The sequence below is a fragment of the Paroedura picta genome, chromosome 9 (genome assembly GCF_049243985.1).
Source record: "Paroedura picta isolate Pp20150507F chromosome 9, Ppicta_v3.0, whole genome shotgun sequence".
In the NCBI taxonomy this organism is placed as follows: Eukaryota; Metazoa; Chordata; class Lepidosauria; order Squamata; family Gekkonidae; genus Paroedura; species Paroedura picta.
Window position 1 is genome coordinate 80,080,048 of NC_135377.1, and position 18,191 is coordinate 80,098,238.

At 47.6% G+C, this 18,191-nt stretch overlaps 1 protein-coding gene and 1 long non-coding RNA gene across 7 annotated transcripts in view; one reads left to right on the top strand and one right to left on the bottom strand.

The window, feature by feature from the left end:
- Positions 1 to 18,191, bottom strand: part of CDH12 (cadherin 12) — an 873,293-nt gene that overhangs the window by 533,097 nt on the left and 322,005 nt on the right. The window lies entirely within an intron of this gene.
- LOC143844294 (uncharacterized) lies at positions 518 to 18,143 on the top strand. Of its 3 annotated transcripts, none has more exons than XR_013233932.1 (3): positions 518 to 560; positions 16,968 to 17,131; positions 18,024 to 18,143. It is a non-coding gene; the product is annotated as an uncharacterized LOC143844294 (long non-coding RNA). The 3 variants fall into 3 exon arrangements; XR_013233931.1 differs by lacking the exon at positions 518 to 560 and adding an exon at positions 5,639 to 5,736; XR_013233933.1 differs by lacking the exon at positions 518 to 560 and adding an exon at positions 16,721 to 16,833.

The following is an 18,191-nucleotide window of genomic DNA, read 5'->3' on the forward strand; positions in this document are numbered from 1 at the left end:
TAAGTTGATTAACATCTAAGTATTCTCACTCTCCTCTTCATCCAATTATTAACATAATTCTCCTCCTCTTCTCCTCATCCAATTTTTAAACAAAATGTCATGTTTAACAAAGGTTTGCTGCTAAATTATCACTATATTAATACTTTCAGTAGTACTGCTTATTCCATTATACATCACATTATTTCCACAAATCCACACTAGTATTAAATTTCTTTAAAAATGTATACCATTCAGGACAAAAATTCAGCATGTCAACGGTCAAGACAAAGACAATTAATATTATAAATTATTTTGGTTTGTCCTTCCACTGTATTGATACATCTTTCATTGCTCATGGGCAATAATTTTGGAGGGAGGGAATAATTTATATGCCACCCTAGCTGGTCATATCCTTATCCATTGTTCCTCTTAATATTTGTGAAATATTTGTGCATAGGGGGTGGAACATGTCTTGGGTATCTGAGTTCGAATAGGCCCTGCCCCTGCAGCTCCCGCCCTCCGTCCCTGGACTCTAGCCTCTTTGCTCTCAGACGTGCCTCAGCGCCTGGAGCCAGCAGCAGGTAAGGGGAGAGGGCCCTGGGCAAAGGGTCGGGGTGGAGGGCCTGCTAACGAGGGCCTCTCAGCCTGCTGACTGCCTGATAACAAGGGCCTCCTGGCCTGCTGACTGCCTGCTAAGGAGCTCTTTCCCAGGCCTGCTAATGAGCTGGCCAGCCCCTGCCCGCCCCACTTGATCCAGCTGCGAGCTGCAGCCCAAAGCCACCTTAAGGTGCCTGGCTGGGGGCCAGGGGAATGGGCCCTTTCAATTACAAGGCAATCCTGTCTTCTTAAAAATAAAAAGAAATGCCCCCAGTAGCTCCACGGCATTGTGCAACATAGCAGAGCTGCCGGGGGCATTTGTGTCCCTTCTGGGATGCCATACTTGGCCACGGGTGAGGAGACGTTGGTCTAGGGTGGCCTGCCTGTTCCCTACCCGATGGCCCTGGCCTGACATAGGCCCCAATGATGCCTGCGGCAAGGAAGGTAATGCAGAAGAATCTGTGATCCCTTGCCATGGGCCAACCAAAGGCCTGAGTTGCACCAGGCCCAGAACCGCCCCAGGCCGGCATCAACATCTTCTGGAAGAGGGCAGTAGCTCCATGACTGGATGAGGGCTGGCCCAGGCCGAATTCCTTATGCAGAATAGGTCTAGGTGCCACCTCCTTGGATGGGATGCCTCTCATTGTCTTAACCTGGGACCTGCTCTCTGACTCCTCCTGTCTTTCTGTGTCCTTGGGATGGGTTCATGCCCATCCCCACTCCTGATTTTCCATCCAAATTTGATAAAATTTTAGAGGGAGGGACTATAGTATTCCTTGGGGACATCCACACGGCCAAATTTCAGACAGACAGACTAAAGAAACACCCTTTTGGAGACAATGAAAGGCAGTTAGGTTTAATATTATGTGTGCTAACTGATAAGAAGCATCCCAGACATCAGCAGACTGCCCTGTGTCAGAGTGCTCGATTTCCATACAAGCAAACGTCTATTTCAGAAAGTTCCTTTAATCAGGAACGAAGACATCCATTCAAAGTATAGACCAGTGGTTCTCAGCCTGGGTGTCGGGACCCCTTTGGGGGCCGAATGGCCCTTTCACAGGGGTCGTGGCAGAGGGAGCAGCTTGGCCGGGGGGGGGCACTGCCAGTGTTGCTGCTCCTCCCACAGGTGCCCACACTCGGCTGTCAGCCGCTCCAGCGGTGCCTCCAGCGCAGTTTCTCACCAGGCGCTCCAGATGGCAGCACAGCTCGGTGGGACAAGAGGCAGAGCTGAACTGAGAAACCCCGGGGAAAAACCCAATTTATACACAATCATGAACAATGGATCTTCACGCCATTGATCAGTTCTGTTTTAATTTCTGTGATAGAACACTTGCCTATTTTTATTGTTGGGGGTCACCACAACGTGAAGAACTGTATTAAAGGGTTGCGGCATTAGGAAGGTGGAGAACCACTGGCATAGACAGAGCTGGGCTTACAAGCATGAGGCCACACACATAAAACACCAGTACACCCCTCTTTCCCCCCTCCCATGGGAAGGCGGGACCCGCATTTCAAAGGAAGATCAAACCTTGCTGTAATCTAACTACAAAGGTGCGGGGGGGGGAGGGAAAGCAGGGAGGAAGGGAGGCTGTGAGAGCAAAACCATAAACCACCAGTGCTGCTGGAATTGGGCCTTGAGGTGTGAAGGGGAGCAGGAACTGGGAAGCATCCCAGACTAGGTATAGCTGACAGCTTTGGGACTCCATCGCAATCAACATGGCAGAAGTTCTGAAGGGATTCTGACACATTGCAGCTACTGGGTTTGGGGAACAGGAAAAGGAGACTGAGGACAAGGGCAGTCAGTGGCACAAGGAGGGCCAGGCACCTGTGCAGATGACTTGTTTCCAGATGACCAAGGACTCTTCCCCTGGAGAAATTCGCTGCTTTGGACTCTCTCCTCCTCTTCCCAAATCCAGCCTCTCTGAGGGTCCCCCTCCAAAATCTCCAAGGATCTCTCTCGGGGTTAAAGGGCAATACGCTTCAAAGAAGAAGCTATCTGGGGTTGTTTTAAAAGAATAAGAAGAGGAGGGGGGAATATTGCTGGTATGGATTCAAGGAAGACGCAGACCATGGTGTTTATATAAACGGATGGGGAATTTAAGACAGAAAAGACTCAAGGCAATGTAATCTGTTAGCAAGCTGAAAGTAAAAACATAAAAAAGTATACTCAATTTCTCATAAATGCCCCCAATTGCAAGCAAGGAAAAGGGGAAACACTGTTGAAGTCACAAGGCAGATGAGATGCTGAAAATCAGGGAATCAATTTAATGGTCAGAAGAAGGCATGTTACAAAATGATGTCCCTTACTGTAACTAAATGAGAAGGCAAGAGAACATAAAATCACCCATTGTTATTTAAAGGAATCCAGTCCTTGATACAACTAATCAGACCAACTCTTTTCTAGGAGTAAGTCCCATTGAATAGAGCAGGGGTAGTCAAACTGCGGCCCTCCAGATGTCCATGGACTACAATTCCCATGAGCCCCTGCCAGCATTCGCGAATGCTGGCAGGGGCTCCTGGGAATTGGAGTCCATGGACATCTGGAGGGCCGCAGTTTGACTACCCCTGCTCTAGATGGCCTAACCAAGGTGAAGCGCACACCTAGAGTTTCAAAATTCAAATGCCAGATATGATAACTGAGTGTATGCTCTGTTGTCATTCATTTCTGTGTTTATTTCTATGTTCCTATACGCTATCATTTCATGTTCAGGACACTTATATCTTTCCAACATAAATACGAATCACCATTGCACATAGCTTGACAGTACATCATGTTTCCCCATTTGAAAATTACCATTCTCTCTAGGCACTATAATATATCAATATAATGGAGCATTCTGGCTTTTGTCAAGCAGAGAATTATGCTGGGCTGGAACACACGTGGAGGATGTGAGGCGGATGCCCAGCAAAGGTGGAATGCCTCGTGGTAAGGAGACTCGGAGGTCACCTCAATCTCTGCTACGGCACCATAGCCAGGACTAAGAGGGTTTGACACTGTTAAGTGCAAGTAGCAGCAGCGTCTGGTGCCATAGCCCTGTGGCCGATGAAAAACAACAGGCTTTGCCAACTCCACAATGGGCATAAGCGTGAAGAGCACATCAGGCCTCCTTCCACCTTACCGATGGGCAACATCCGTAGGGTTGTGCACTTCAGTGCAGTTTGGCTGCCTCGGCGATCACCAAAGCCTGAAGAGGTGCATAGGACAGGGGTAGTCAAACTGTGGCCCTCCAGATGTCCATGGACTACAATTCCCAGGAGCCCCTGCCAGCGAATGCTGGCAGGGGCTCATGGGAATTGTAGTGCATGGACATCTGGAGGGCCACATTTTGACTACCCCTGGCGTAGGAGGCCAGTGCTGCTGCAGAGAGAGCAATTAGGGTGGTGCGCCAGCCGGAGGCCGTACGCAGGTGCAAGGCTCTGCGCTTCCATGTGGCCACTAGCTGTCACCCCTCCTCTCTGTGCCACAGCGCTGGCCATCTCAGGCTTTGGTGATCGCCCAACCCTGCAGCAGCCACAGGGATAATTATTCAGATTAATGAGTCATCCTCCTGAAGAAGGGGCATCACGTATACCACAAGTGGGATATACACCTCTAGTCCTGTCCACGTATTCAGGTCAGGTGGGAAGCGGCTCAGGTGCAGAGCACCTGTTTGGCACGCATAAAGTCCCAGGGTCGATCCTCTGCCTTTACAAGGAAGTTATGTTGGGGAACTGCTGCTAGTCAGACTATACTGGCCTTTTTCAACCTTTTGACTGAGGAGGAGCCCCTGAACTAAATTTTCAGACTTTGAGGACCCTGAAAGTGAGTCAGCTGGACATGCCTCCCTATCACGCCCCTTGGAAGTGACATGTCAATGGAAGTGACATCACCACCTGCACACTTCTCCCCCCTTTCGCTCTCCCACACACCTTTATTACTACTACAGAGGTTCTACCTAATATTGACTTGAAAGAATGGCAGGAGCTGAGCAGACAGCCCAGGCCCCCCATACCAGGACACCACCGACTCTCTCCCCTTTGATTTTTATACCCACAGCTTAACCCCTAAACCCTCTGGGCAGAGGCAGCCAGTTCTTTACCTTTTGGCCTAGTCCATTAAAGTAGAAAAGGCTGTGGACCCCCTTTGGAGCTCTCAGATTGGGAATCCCTGGTGTCCGGGCGAGGATGGAGGGTTAGGGACCAACGGATACGAACGCGGGGAGGGAGGCTGTAGAGAGGCGCCCGGACTTCAAACCTGGCATGAGGACGCTAAACGCAAGGGACTTATAGCAGCCAAACCGGTCCTCGCGTTGAGTGCCCGGCCAGCCCGGGAAAGGGGCGGGGGAAAAGGGAGTTGTGGTCAGTGGCACCTCCCCACTTGCTCACCCCGAGGAAGGGCCCGCCCGAGAAGTTGCCGGCGCTGGAACCTAGAAAGAAACGCTTACCTGAAAGTCGAAAGTAACTTCCGGACGCCGACGAGCGACTAGGACGGAAGGGCGGCGGCGGCAAGACGGGTTATGTAGGGGGGCGGGGTCCAAGGCGGGAAATATAAGGTGGGGAATACACTGGGGTGGTGGTTGGTGTGGATGAGAGAAAAGGACGTTGCGAGTGTACGGGGAAGAGAGAATAAAAGACGGTGTTTGGAAAATCCAGCAGACTTTGTGGTTCTTGGTCGGAAGAAGAGGGGACGCCACGGCTGAGAAGGGTGAACCTCGCGGAGGGGCCGGGAAGAGCCCCACACCTGGACTAGACAATGCTTGATGATGCTGGCCATGACGGACCATATGAAGAAACACCGTTGGTTTCTTGTAGAAATACACCCAAAGCAAATGAAACCAATAGGCAAAAGGTTGTGTCTTCTTAAGATTTATCAAATCCTAAATGATTTTGCAACCAGAACGTGGTCCCAGGTATTCTATCCCGCTTTCTATTTCTTCTTCAGTGGCTGCAATTATAGTCTTAATATATCATCATATAACATCACCAGTATTACAGGTACAGGATGTCACATAGGCAATAGCTCTTCAGTAAAGGGGTCACTTCTTCTAGGGGTCACAGTTGAAGTGACCCCATTACTGAAGAGCTATTGCCTATGTGAGGCCAGATGAGACCCCAGTGAACCTGGCGAGGGGCAATCTGTCACAATCGCCGCCAGTCTGCCCCTGAATGCTGCCGGAAGAGGTCAGTGGGGCTGGGGGGAGGGAAGAAGAGAGTTCTCTGATCCGAAAATGCCTGCCGAGTTTTGGAGAGGCCAGAGCAGGCCTTTTTGGGGCAGGGGGGAGGGCTGGGAGTGAAAGGGATGCTAGCTGCCATTGTATTTTCATATGCAACGGGTTTTAAATCTAGTATAAATATAAATATGACTAAGCATTGAGGATAGAATAGTAGTAGTTGGGAGGGTGACACTAAATGAACAGCAATAGCGGCAAGCAGGACTGGGGGGAGAGGTGATGTGCCTGATTATATACCTCCCCCTCCCCCCAGTCAGGTCAGGCCAGGCAAACTCTCCCCAAACTTCCAGCAATCGCGACACTGTTTAGCCCAACCTGAAATGTAACTTGAGTTAACAATGGGATAGATTGCCTTCCTCTCTTATCCTCCCCCCTCGGTGCAGCCCTCTTGTGATTAGAAAGGGGAAAATAGACCTGATAAAAAGGCATTCTTCTAATTGTGACATATAATGCACACCCTTGTGAGCCTCAATCAGAAAGAGTCATACCTTCATAAGCAAAGGAAGCCAACCATACCCAGCATTCAGTGGTTCTCCCTAGCCGGCAGTAAAGGGCTAATATATTTGTTTACGCTGTTAACAGTATTTTTCTGTGCTAAAAGGCAAAGATGTATCTTAGGAATCTAGCAAAGTAAAATGAATAAATTGTCTGTTGCCCGTGCCAAAAGTAAAAAAATAACCATTTGCTACCTTTAGTGAAAGAATAAAAAAACAGATAGAGAATGCCTGCATAATAAAACAGATAAAGGACAAGGAGTTTCTGATTTACTGCAAAAACAAGTAATCCCCGCCACACAGGAATAATTCCCAGAGACTGTAGGGAACTTATTCATCTGCACAGTCTTCTCCAGCCATTGTTTGCCTATTAACACATGCAGGACACCAAAACACTAGAAAGAGTGAGAGTCTGGGAGCAACTTAGACTAACCATGTAAAAGGATGAGCTTTTGTGAGTCACTGCTCACTTCTTCAGATACCTAAAGGGACTCTGTCTCTTTTCTCCTGCAACAGACAGACTAATAAGGTGGACATATACAAGGGCATTTCGGGCTGGAATAAGACACAACATACCAATATTGGGAATAAACTGGCCACAGCTTTATTACCTCCCCATGGGAGGGTTGGCACAGCATGGGAAGAGTTGGCACAGCATGGGAGGAGTCCCCCCCCCCCAGAGGCGCCCTGGGGATCCACACCATTCCCAGCTGGCAGAGCAGAACCCCTTGCCTCCTTGAGTCCGTCACTAAGGGAAGCGACCTATGTGGGGGAGCCAAAGGGTGCAAACCTCAGCAGGCTGCCCCAGGCCGCCTGGCAAAACAAGCCCTGGGCTTCCCAGCTGGGTCAGCCATGCTGGTTTATGTGCTGCCCCTTCTGGAGGTCCTGCACCCCAGGGAGTCTGATAGCAACTGAACTTCCAGCCAACAGGGTCCATCCCATGCAAACCCACAGCTGTGGTGAAATATTAACCATGGGACTTCCAACTCAAACACTGCAACAAGGCTGTTTCCACATCAACGTAGGGGGGTGGGAGGGAGGGACAAAGAGAGTGGGACCTGACACATGGTTACTTTTATAGGCACTGTGGGTCCTGCCTTGCCCTGTGATGCTGCTTGCGCTGCTACCACACAATGTGCATCATAAACAGGTCACCAGGGTAATCTTTTCCACCTTCAGCCAGCCCTCCACAGCATCAACTGATGGCTGTGCATTTTCCTTCATATCTCCGTTCAAAACATTAGATGTAGTAAGGATAGTTGCCAGTTGTTTGGTATTGACCAAGTCTGGTATTATTTTCACTGACTATTCAGGAAACAAATATAGGACATTTAGATGTCTGACATTTCCCCACGGTTTTTCTGAACAACCAGACAAAATCCTGGACTATCCAGTTCAACTGGCCACCTTACCAGGCCTAAACTGCAAGAGACACAGTTTGGGTCTGGAAAAGGCTGTGCCAAGGCAGCCAAAGTGCTGAGCAGCTGCTTCACATTGGATTTAGGTGCTCTGGCCAGAGCAAACAGCATGCCATTCCGCACACTTTGAATAATGAACTCTCAACATTCTTTTGCAGCTGGATTTTCCCATAAAAAACAGAAAAATCTACTTCTAAAGTGCATTATCCAATATGTGCGGAATGAGGAGAGGGTGATCTTTACTGGGAAAAAACCCAACTTGTACAGCAAGGTTTTGTATGTCTGCCCCCCCCTCCCCACTTCATCCAGGCCCATCACTGGCTATTTGGGGGGGGGGGGCGGGTCAACATGGCCGTATATCTCCCAATTTCTTTCTCTTTTTATAATTTAAAAATATATAAAACAATTAAATCTCATTCATTTAGCGAAACTCTTCCGGGGCCATTGCAAAACTCCAGGGTTTTGTGCTAGGCTGGTCGAGAAAGACTGCCCTATAGGTTGCCATATGTCTGCTGGGACTCGACACTATTTTCCACCCCTATGGACTTCGTAGGGTTGTGCGATTCGGCTGGTTCGGCGGCCGTTCCCTCCCAGCGCAGCCAGCGCCGCACCGCAGGGGGGGGAGGGCGGTGCCGGCAGCGGCGTGACAGCGGGCGCAACCACGCAGGCGTGCCTGCGTGGTTGCGCCCGCTGTCACGCCGCTGCCGGCACCGCCCTCCCCCCCGCGCGGAGTGGCACTGGCTGCGCCCGGAGGGAACGGCCGCCGAAGCGGCCGAATCGCACAACCCTACGGCCTTACATCTAATTACCATTGTTATCAGTTAACAGGATTTTTCAATATACTGTCGTTAATGACTGTGCAATCCCTAAGCAAAGTTGCACGCTTGTCAATAGGTTTAGAAGAGTATAATTCTGCTTACAATTGCAACTTCCAGTTTTTTTTAAAAAATCCAAAATATCATAATCTACAATCAGTAGTATCATCTGCTTTGGAAGTAGAAATTGTACCATGATTTATCAAACTATAGTATCCAGTAAATGATCTTTGGAAACCTTCAATGATTTTCTCACATGACCTTTGTCCCTGAGGAAATTTGCAGATCTTAGCAAAATTCTTTTGACATGAATTGCAAACAGTACAAATCTTTCACCTTCCATATTTGCCTTAGATTTAAGTTTAGATAAAATGTAGTGGTGAATTTAAATGCCAGGGGTATGGGTGAGGGTGGGTGAACCCTGGAACAATTTAACGTAATTGTGACAAAATGCCTGTAGCTTTCCTCAGCAATCCTCACTTTAATGACAACCTTCCAATTTTCTTGAAATGTTCTTTTTAGGGTGAAATTCATTGACAACATTAATTCTCTTATCAGTTTGAGATGAAGCATCTTGGCTTTCTAAATCACCAAGATGTAACACCTTGCATCCGTTGGGACAGCTGCAGAAAAATATATTTAATCAGGAGTTTCAAGAACATGTGGTCATAGCTTAGACATGGCAATGATCATGCACCAATGCTCATAAACAGCAGATGCCGTGACCAGCCACCACTGGATGGAAGACGGACACCCTCATGGACAAAAGTTCCTCACAGAATCACAGAATCACAGAGTTGGAAGGGGCCATACAGGCCATCTAGTCCAACCCCCTGCTCCACGCAGGATCAGCCCTAAGCATCCTAAAGCATCCAAGAAAAGTGTGTATCCAACCTTTGCTTGAAGACTGCCAGTGAGGGGGAGCTCACCACCTCCTTAGGCAGCCTATTCCACTGCTGAACTACTCTGACTGTGAAATTTTTTTTCCTGATATCTAGCCTATATCATTGTACTTGTAGTTTAAACCCATTACTGTGTGTCCTTTCCTCTGCAGCCAATGGAAACAGCATCCTACCCTCCTCCAAGTGACAACCTTTCAAATACTTAAAGATGGCTATCATGTCCCCTCTCAACCTCCTTTTCTCCAGGCTGAACATTCCCAAGTCCCTCAACCTATCTTCATAGGGCTTGGTCCCTTGGCCCCAGAACATCCTCGTCGCTCTCGTCTGTACCCTTTCAATTTTATCTACGTCCTTCTTGAAGTGAGGCCTCCAGAACTGCACACAGTACTCCAGGTGTGGTCTGACCAGTGCTGCATACAATGGGACTATGACATCTTGTGATTTTGATGTGATGCCCCTGTTGATACAGCCCAAAATGGCATTTGCCTTTTTTACCGCTGCATCACACTGCCTGCTCATGTTTAGTGTACAATCCACAGGTACCCCAAGGTCTCGTTCACACACAGTGTTACCTAGAAGCGTATCCCCCATCCAGTAGGCATGCTTTTCATTTTTCTGACCCAGATGCAGAACTTTACACTTATCTTTATTAAATTGCATCTTGTTCTCATTTGCCCATTTTTCCATTGTGTTCAGATCTCGTTGAACTCTGTCTCTATCTTCCGGAGTATTTGTCAGTCCTCCCAATTTGGTGTCATCTGCAAACTTGATGAGTAGTCCCTCCACCCCATTAATAAATATGTTAAAAAGTACCAGACTGAGCACCGAGCCCTGAGGTACCCCGCTACTCACCTCTCCCGATGAAACACCATTGACAACAACTCTTTGAGTGCGGTTCTCTAACCAATTCCATATCCACCTAACTACCTGAAAATCCAGATTGCACTCCTTCAGTTTATCTACCAGAACATCATGGGGAACCTTATCAAAAGATTTACTAAAATCCAAGTAAACGACATCAACCGAATTTCCGTGATCCAGCAAACCTGTTACTCGGTCAAAAAAGGAAACCAGGTTGGTCTGACAGGACCTGTTGGAGACAAATCCATGCTGATGTCCTTCGATCACCAAATTGTCCTCCAGATGTTTGCTGATCGCTCCTTTTAATATCCGCTCCATTATCTTCCCCACAACAGAGGTCAGACTCACTGGTCTGTAGTTTCCCGGGTCATCCTTCCTCCCTTTTCTGAAGATCGGAATAACGTTTGCTCTCTTCCAGTCCTCCGGGACATCTCAAGTCCTTAAAGAGATCCTGACGATGATGGACAAAGGTTGTGCAAGTTCTCCGGAAAGTTCTTTAAGCACATTTCATCCGGCCCAGGGGATTTGAACTCATTTAGTTCAGGTAAATGCCTCTCGACAACCTCTCTATCCATGTTAACCTGCCACCCAGAAACTGAGCTTTTCTGCTTTCTCTGCATCCTCCATCAGAGGTTGTCCATCTGCACCCAACAGTGGACCTATTGCCTCCTTTACTTTATGTTTGCTCCTCACATAACTGAAAAATCTTTTCTTGTTACAATGGGCTTCCCTGGCCAATCTTAGCTCACTCTCAGCTTTGGCCTTTCTGATGATTGATCTACAGTGCCTAGTAACCTGTAGGTACTCTTCTTTAGAGCTCAGTCCTTCCCTCCATTTCCTGAACATTTCCCTTTTCTTTCTTAGTTCCTCTTGAAGTTCTCTGTTCATCCAAATAGGCTTCTTAGAGCTCCTAACGCACAATCTCTCCCCCTCTGGGGTCCTGTCCCAATGGGCCTATCCCTGTATGGTTCACTGTTGCTTTACGAGCAGAAAAAGGCGATAAAAGTCTTTGTCGTCCTTATTTCAAAACACTACGAGGCCCGGAGCAGATACCATGGGGGCTTCTCGTGTTTCCCACTGTGGATGAAAAATTATTGTTCCTCGCCCAGCCGTGTGTTTCATTACAATCTCAAAAGGAGGATCCAGCAGTGCACATGGCCTAAAGACAGCCCTTGCAAAATTAATTTCACTGCAAGAACTTTCCTAAGCTGGCTTGCTCTGTCTTTCGTGTAAGAGTTTGCACCAGATGATAAAGAATCAAAGGCCTCTGAATTGCATGCCAAGCACCAATAAACAGAAAATGGAGTCAGTCACCACAGCACACTTAATTTATCCGGGAAGTGCAGACAGGCAATAAAAAGGCCATGAAATAATCTAGACATTATTGATTACAAGCTCTGTTCTTACCTCCTTCAAATTCATTTCCCATAGATTTTCCTAAACGTCATCCAGGAAGCTTCCTTCGTTGATCTCCTCTCTCTTATACTATTTATAGTAATTAATGTCATTGGTGGCAAATATATATTTGATAAACACAGAATGCTGTCTTTGCATAATAAAGAGGGAGAGAGCAGATATACATTCTGATTTCATTGCAACCATCTACTCTAGCTTCAGAAATAGCAGCTGTGAGTCATGTCTGTTCTACAGGATCTCCTTTCGGTTGTGGATTATGTATTGACACCTGAAAATCTATTTTGCTTCAGCAGCCTGCCTTTCCCTGGTTGCGGTTGGAGTTGAGAAGAAAGTCTCTTTCACCCATTCCAGCTATATGTCATGGCAGCGTTGGTGACAAAGAATCCCCTGCCTGGACATTGGAACTAGGGTTGGGTGCTTTGGCGCCCAAAGTGCTCAACCCTATTTGGAACAATCAGGTAACTGGCTTTGTGGGGTGGAGGACAGGAAGGGGAGAGCCAGTTTGGTATAGTGGTTAGGAGTGTGGACTTCTAATCTGGCATGCCAGGTTCGATTCTACGATCCCCCACATGCAGCCAGCTGGGTGACCTAGGGCTCGCCACGGCACTGATAAAACTGTTCTGACCGAGCAGTGATATCAGGGCTCTCTCACTCACCCACCTCACAGGGTGTCTGTTGTGGGGAGAGGAAAGGGAAGGCAACTGGAAGCCGCTTTGAGCCTCCTTCGGGTAGAGAAAAGCAGCATATAAGAACCAATTCTTCTTTTTCTTCTTCTGACATTTGGGTTACACTCTAAGCCAGCCCTTCTCAACTTTGCTACCATTGAGAAACACCTGAAACATTCTTCAGGCTTCGAAAAACCCCAATCATGCAGAATATGTTCAGGAAGCATAGCTGTGGACATGCCCACCTGGGTCCTTTTCTCTTCCCACCCCCTCCAGGCTTGTCATTGGCCATTTAGGGAGGGGGTGAGTGGGTTGATATGACCATATGTGGTCATATCAACTGATAAACATTTAACAAATTTTAAAAATATATTAAAATTAATTAATTCTCACCCATTTGGGAAGACCTTCCAGAGCCATCAAGAAACCCCAGGGTTTCATGAAACCCTTGTTGAGAACGCCTGCTCTAAGCAATGGTGGGATGCCAGCCCCCGGGGGGGACCCAGGGACCAGCCAGAACTACAACTAACCTCCTGTAAACAGAAATCAGTTCCCATGGAGAAAATGGATGCTTTGGAGGATGGACTCCGTGACACTGTCCTCCCAAATATCCAGGAGATTCCCAATATGGATCTGGCAACTGTACCCTCATCAACTATTGGTGGCCAGTAAGGACCTGTCAATCATAGATAAGAAGTAGACATTATCCGTTTCCAAGAAGTAACATGGAGGATTCTTTCTGTTCTCTTCATCCTAAACAAACACCAATAGACTTCCGCAAAGAATCTCCCACTAGATTATTCTCATCATTCCTCAGACGTAGACCAGAAAGAGAAAAGTGGTTTCAGAGTTGCTTTAGACTCTTGCTTATGGAACAAGGTTTATATTTTGCCTGGTAGACTACTGAAACCAATTATGAATCTCTAGTATAATAACTCAGTATACATTGAATTAAGCAACTCAGGATCTGGATTCACTTGAATCCCTGTTCAGAGAGGAGTACAGCAGGGTTGTACCCTCCAACCCCATCTTCTTTAGTTTCTAATGACATGGAAAGCCATTATCAATTTCAAATTTAGACTGCCTAATGCCAGAGATCTCCCTGTTTTCACTCAATTAGCATCCCCTCATCATTGCTGGTCTTTGTGGAACATAATCATGGACTATGAAATCACTCAGTTGAGTCTAAAAAAGGCCTACAGACCTCTTGGCAGAGAAGAAAAGAGTAACACTCTTTTGGAGAAACTTCTCAAACAGGGCTGGATCTGCACTTACTTTGTTTTTTCCATTGTCGATCCTGCTGAATTCAGATCGATTTTAACCCAGGTCTTCTTCCTTGCTTTCCCCCAAATTGAAACAGAAAGCATGCATGTGGCAGAGGGAAAATTTAAAGTGCCCAGAATAAAAATGGAAATTGAATACAGCGCAGATGGGAGGGATTTATTCTGTCTGGGAGAGGATAAAACGCCCCGTGCAAACTCGACCCAGGATTGGGATTTGTTATTTGTAACCTGCTACCAACCGTTCTGGGAGTGGCAGGCTATAAATCTAATCAATCAATCAATCATTTAAAGATGCTGGAAGGAAATGACCCCCACTTTATGTGATAATCAAAGACCAAGCTGAAGTTGAAGCCCTGCAAGATCTCCACACACTGATGGTTCCCAAGCTGCGGAGTTCATACACGACAGGGTGCTACAATGCCCTGCCCACAGCTCAGATGAAGGGTCCTTTCCTTAAGATACCCCCAGAAATGCACTTTTGCGGCTGTCCTTTGGTGGTCAGTTCATCATCACATCTCTTTTTTTTTAATTCTCTATAATAAAATAATGTGCCACAGCCAGGGAGAAATACTTTGTAAAGTGGCTTGAAAATATTTGAACACTTCAGATGTTCATACATTAAGATTATTTTTTAAGTTGTAACAGCAAAACTTGCATGACTTATATAGCTAAATTCATCATTGTTATTTCCAATTCCTAAATGCTCCTTGCTGTGTGGCCCATGACTATTAAGCCTGAATAAAGTATGTCTGCGTAGACTGAAGAGGAAAAGTGTGCTACAAGCTAGCACTGCAGGATCAGCGCAAATCAATGGTGCCAACTTTTATTGATTGAGTGATTGATTGTATTTGTTGCCCACCGCTCTCAGGCAAGCTGGCTCGCAGCAGGTTACAGAATAAAAGATAAAACCCCACAATAAAACCCTGTCTTTAAACAAATAGTTACAGTCATAAAATGTTCCCTGGTGGAGAAAAACTGATAACCACCACCCCCCGCTCAACAGGCCTCAACCATCCTGTATCATAGGGCAGCGGTCCCCAACCTCTTTCTGGCTGGGGACCAGCAGGGCAACGGCCACGCCCGCGCAGCGCGCATGTGTGGCCGCTGCCGAGCATTGCGCACGCGTGGCCGGGCCGTGCATGCGCACATGCGCGCTGCACAGCCGAAATCGTGCACGCCCGGCACTTTCACGTGCGAAAGTGCCGCGCGTGCGCGATTTCGGCCGCACAGCACGCATGTGCGCATGCGTGGCTGGGCCGCGCATGTGCGATGCACGGCACGGCCCTTATTCCCTCTCCCCGCCCTCCCACAGTAAGAAGCTTCCCGGGCCGCAGGCTTATGGCCCGGAAAGTTTTTTACTGCGGGGGGGGCGGGGAGAGGGAACCGCAGCCCGGCGCCCTGGCCTTCGCGGCCCGGCATTGGGCCGCGGACCGCAGGTTGGGGACCACTGTCATAGGGTATTGATATTAGTGGGGGTGGCCAGACTATTCTGGCCATTTCAAGGAAAACCTTGATCTCAGTTGCCCCAGCCTCGGCCAAATACTTGTAAGATTACCTAGTTTCGTCAGGGCCCCCAGTTCTTCCAGGCGCTCATGCCACCAGGTTGGAGCCAGGATCAAAAAGGCCCTGGCCCCGGTCAAGGCTAGGCATACCTCCTGTGAGCCAGGAAACACTGACAGATATGCACCCGCAGAGCGAAGAGCCCTGAGGGGGGCATAAGGAGATCGGCAGTCCCTCAGGTATGTGGGGCCTGGACCACAAATGGCCTTAAAGGTCAACACCAAAACCTTGAACTTGATCTGAGCTGCAACTAGCAACCAGTGTAGCTGCCTCAGCGCCAGCTGGATATGGGCCCTCCAAGATGTTCCCGTGAGGACCCCAGCAGCTGCCTTCTGTACCAGCTGCAATTTTAAGACCGAGAACAAATGGGCCTTGGCTCATTCATTGTCTCCTCTCGCAACTCAGGAGCAGTGCAGGGGGTGGTATTTTTTTCTTCCCTGCATACACATGTGATCAAGGAAAAATGTATCCTGATGGATGGTAGATTGGGTTTCTTAGAAGCTTAGGGGTGAATTAGAGGGAGGAATGGAGAACAGTTGGGTTTTAGGTCCCATATATATCTACCCTAATGAGTCTCAAAGTGGCTTAAAATCGCCTTCCTTCCTCTCCCTACAAGAAGCATCTTGTGAGCAGTAGAGGGGGCTGAGAGAATTCTGAGAGGGTGCTGACAAGCCCAAGGTCAACTAGAAGGCTTCATGTGGTGGAGGAGTGGGGAAATCAGAACGGGTTCCCCAAATAAGAATCTGCCGCTCTTAAGCATTACAGCACCCTAGCTCAAAGGTGGAAGCTGGCCAAATGTTGGACTGTAACCCGCCCCCTCTCCCCCCACACACGCAAGGGCTGTGTATATCAAATTGCCAGTTGCTTGGTGTTGACAGTAGGAACACCTAGTTAGCTTCTGTAGAAGATGGAATGTTGAGCCAGATGGGTGCCAAAGTGGCTGATTCGCTGGGTGCCAAAAACCCGGGTCAGCATACCAAGTCGATTTGGACTTGTGTATCAGCATCCTGAAAAGTTGGATACCACTACTTTAGCTTAGCTCTGTTTGCTCCATGCTAACCGTAGCCCTCTGGGACAGCGATCACCCAAGACATTTGCCTGCAGGTCCAGCGGCCGGTTCCACCAGGTCATCACATTCACTCCATGATTCTTCATCAACTATAAACCCTCTAAGAAGGACAAATAAAGTCTGTGCATTGGTTTCGTTTGATTTAAAAGTGCAGCAGTGAAGGCGAAATATCACAGTGAATAAGATCAAAACCAGGTGAACACTCAGGTTAGGAGGCTTGAATACTTGTTTTATTTATTTATTTGCCTAAGGAAATATCCTCACTGCCAATGCATTTTCATGCAGTAAACTGAAATGTGGGCAGATTTGGCGTGCAGGAGTGAAGGGTCTAGCTCCGTCACATGCATCCTCAACCACCAGGTGGTGCATAAACATAGCTCTCATGCCCAGGAAGAGGCTGCCTCTTCTCCTTCCAAGTGTCTCAGCTCAGCTCAGTTCAAACAGAGAAAACCATCCTGCTTAGTATTCAATGCATTGCAACAAACGACATCAGAAGATTTCTTAACAAAACAAAGCACCATCAAACCATGCTCAGAATTTTGGACATATGCAGTCAAATGTAAAGTTGGTATCTTAGTGCCAATTCTTGTTTCTCTCATATCTCCAATGTAAAATGTCTGCCTGGGAGCATCCGGCTTGGGGGGGGGGGTAATTTGGTTTTTAAGTTGCCACAAAAGTCTTACTTATTTTTGCTGCAGGAAACTGCCACGGTTACCTTCCAGAGGGCTTGAGGTCAGAGCCCAGCGCAAGGCTGACCTTTCCCCAGATTGACAGCTTTTAAAGAACGGAAGAGAAACGGGCCTTGACGCTCGGTTGCAGAAAGGCTGCCCCCTCAATAATGCCATCCATTCACTTCTCACAGGTATTTTTAAAATTTCCTTTACATCTTGGGGAGGGGGGAGATGAAAGAAACTCCTGAATGTGGTCAATGTCATTCACAAAATTCCTTCATTTTCAAGATGATTGTCTGTTATCCATATTGACATTCTTCAGGTAATACTATATGTATTTGGTTAGTGGTGTCCGTTCATTTTACAGGAATGATCAAAACACAGTAATAATAGTAATAAAATAGTAATAATGAATGAATGAATAAACAAACTATTTAACTGGAGAGATTTTACTGAAGTAGGGTTTATAATCCCAGAAAAGGAAGGATCGTTGAATATTTTGCCTGTGCCCCTCCCACAGCCTCCTTCAAACTAACCCGTATACAGATGCCAGGCTCTAGGGCAGGGGTAGTCAAACTGCGGCCCTCCAGATGTCCATGGATTACAATTCCCATGAGCCCCTGCCAGCGAATGCTGGCAGGGGCTCCTGGGAATTGTAGTCCATGGACATCTGGAGGGCCGCAGTTTGACTACCCCTGCTCTAGGGGGACCTGAGGATCCCTCAGAATCACAGCTCTACACCAGACTGCAAAGATCAGTTCCCCGGGAGAAAATGGATACTTCGGACGATGGACTCCTACTGAGAACCCTGTCCTCTACAGGCTCCACCCCCCAAACCCCAGATCTCCTGGAGTTTCCAAAACTGCATCTGACAACCGTACCCTGCAAACCCTGCCCACCAGGTGACCTGGCAACCCTACACTGACAATAGCTGTCCTTGGAAAAGGAGAAATTACTTTACTTGAGGTGTTACAAACATCTGTGGAATCCTTATAAGGGTTTGAATGATATTGGGCTTTTCCTGCAGTGCCTCAAATCTTTCTACTTAATGTTGACATACTCCAATTTCTTTTTAATTTACAGAAATGGCCCAGGGCATTATGATGCCTAAGGCAGAAATCCAAGCGGTGCAAGTCCAAAAAGAAAAAGACAGTACGTAGCCCTTCAACACACTTCCTCTCCCTTTCCCAGCACATTTTAGGGGGGACAAGGAACTTCCACTGTTTATATTATTCAGTGTGTCTCTGCACT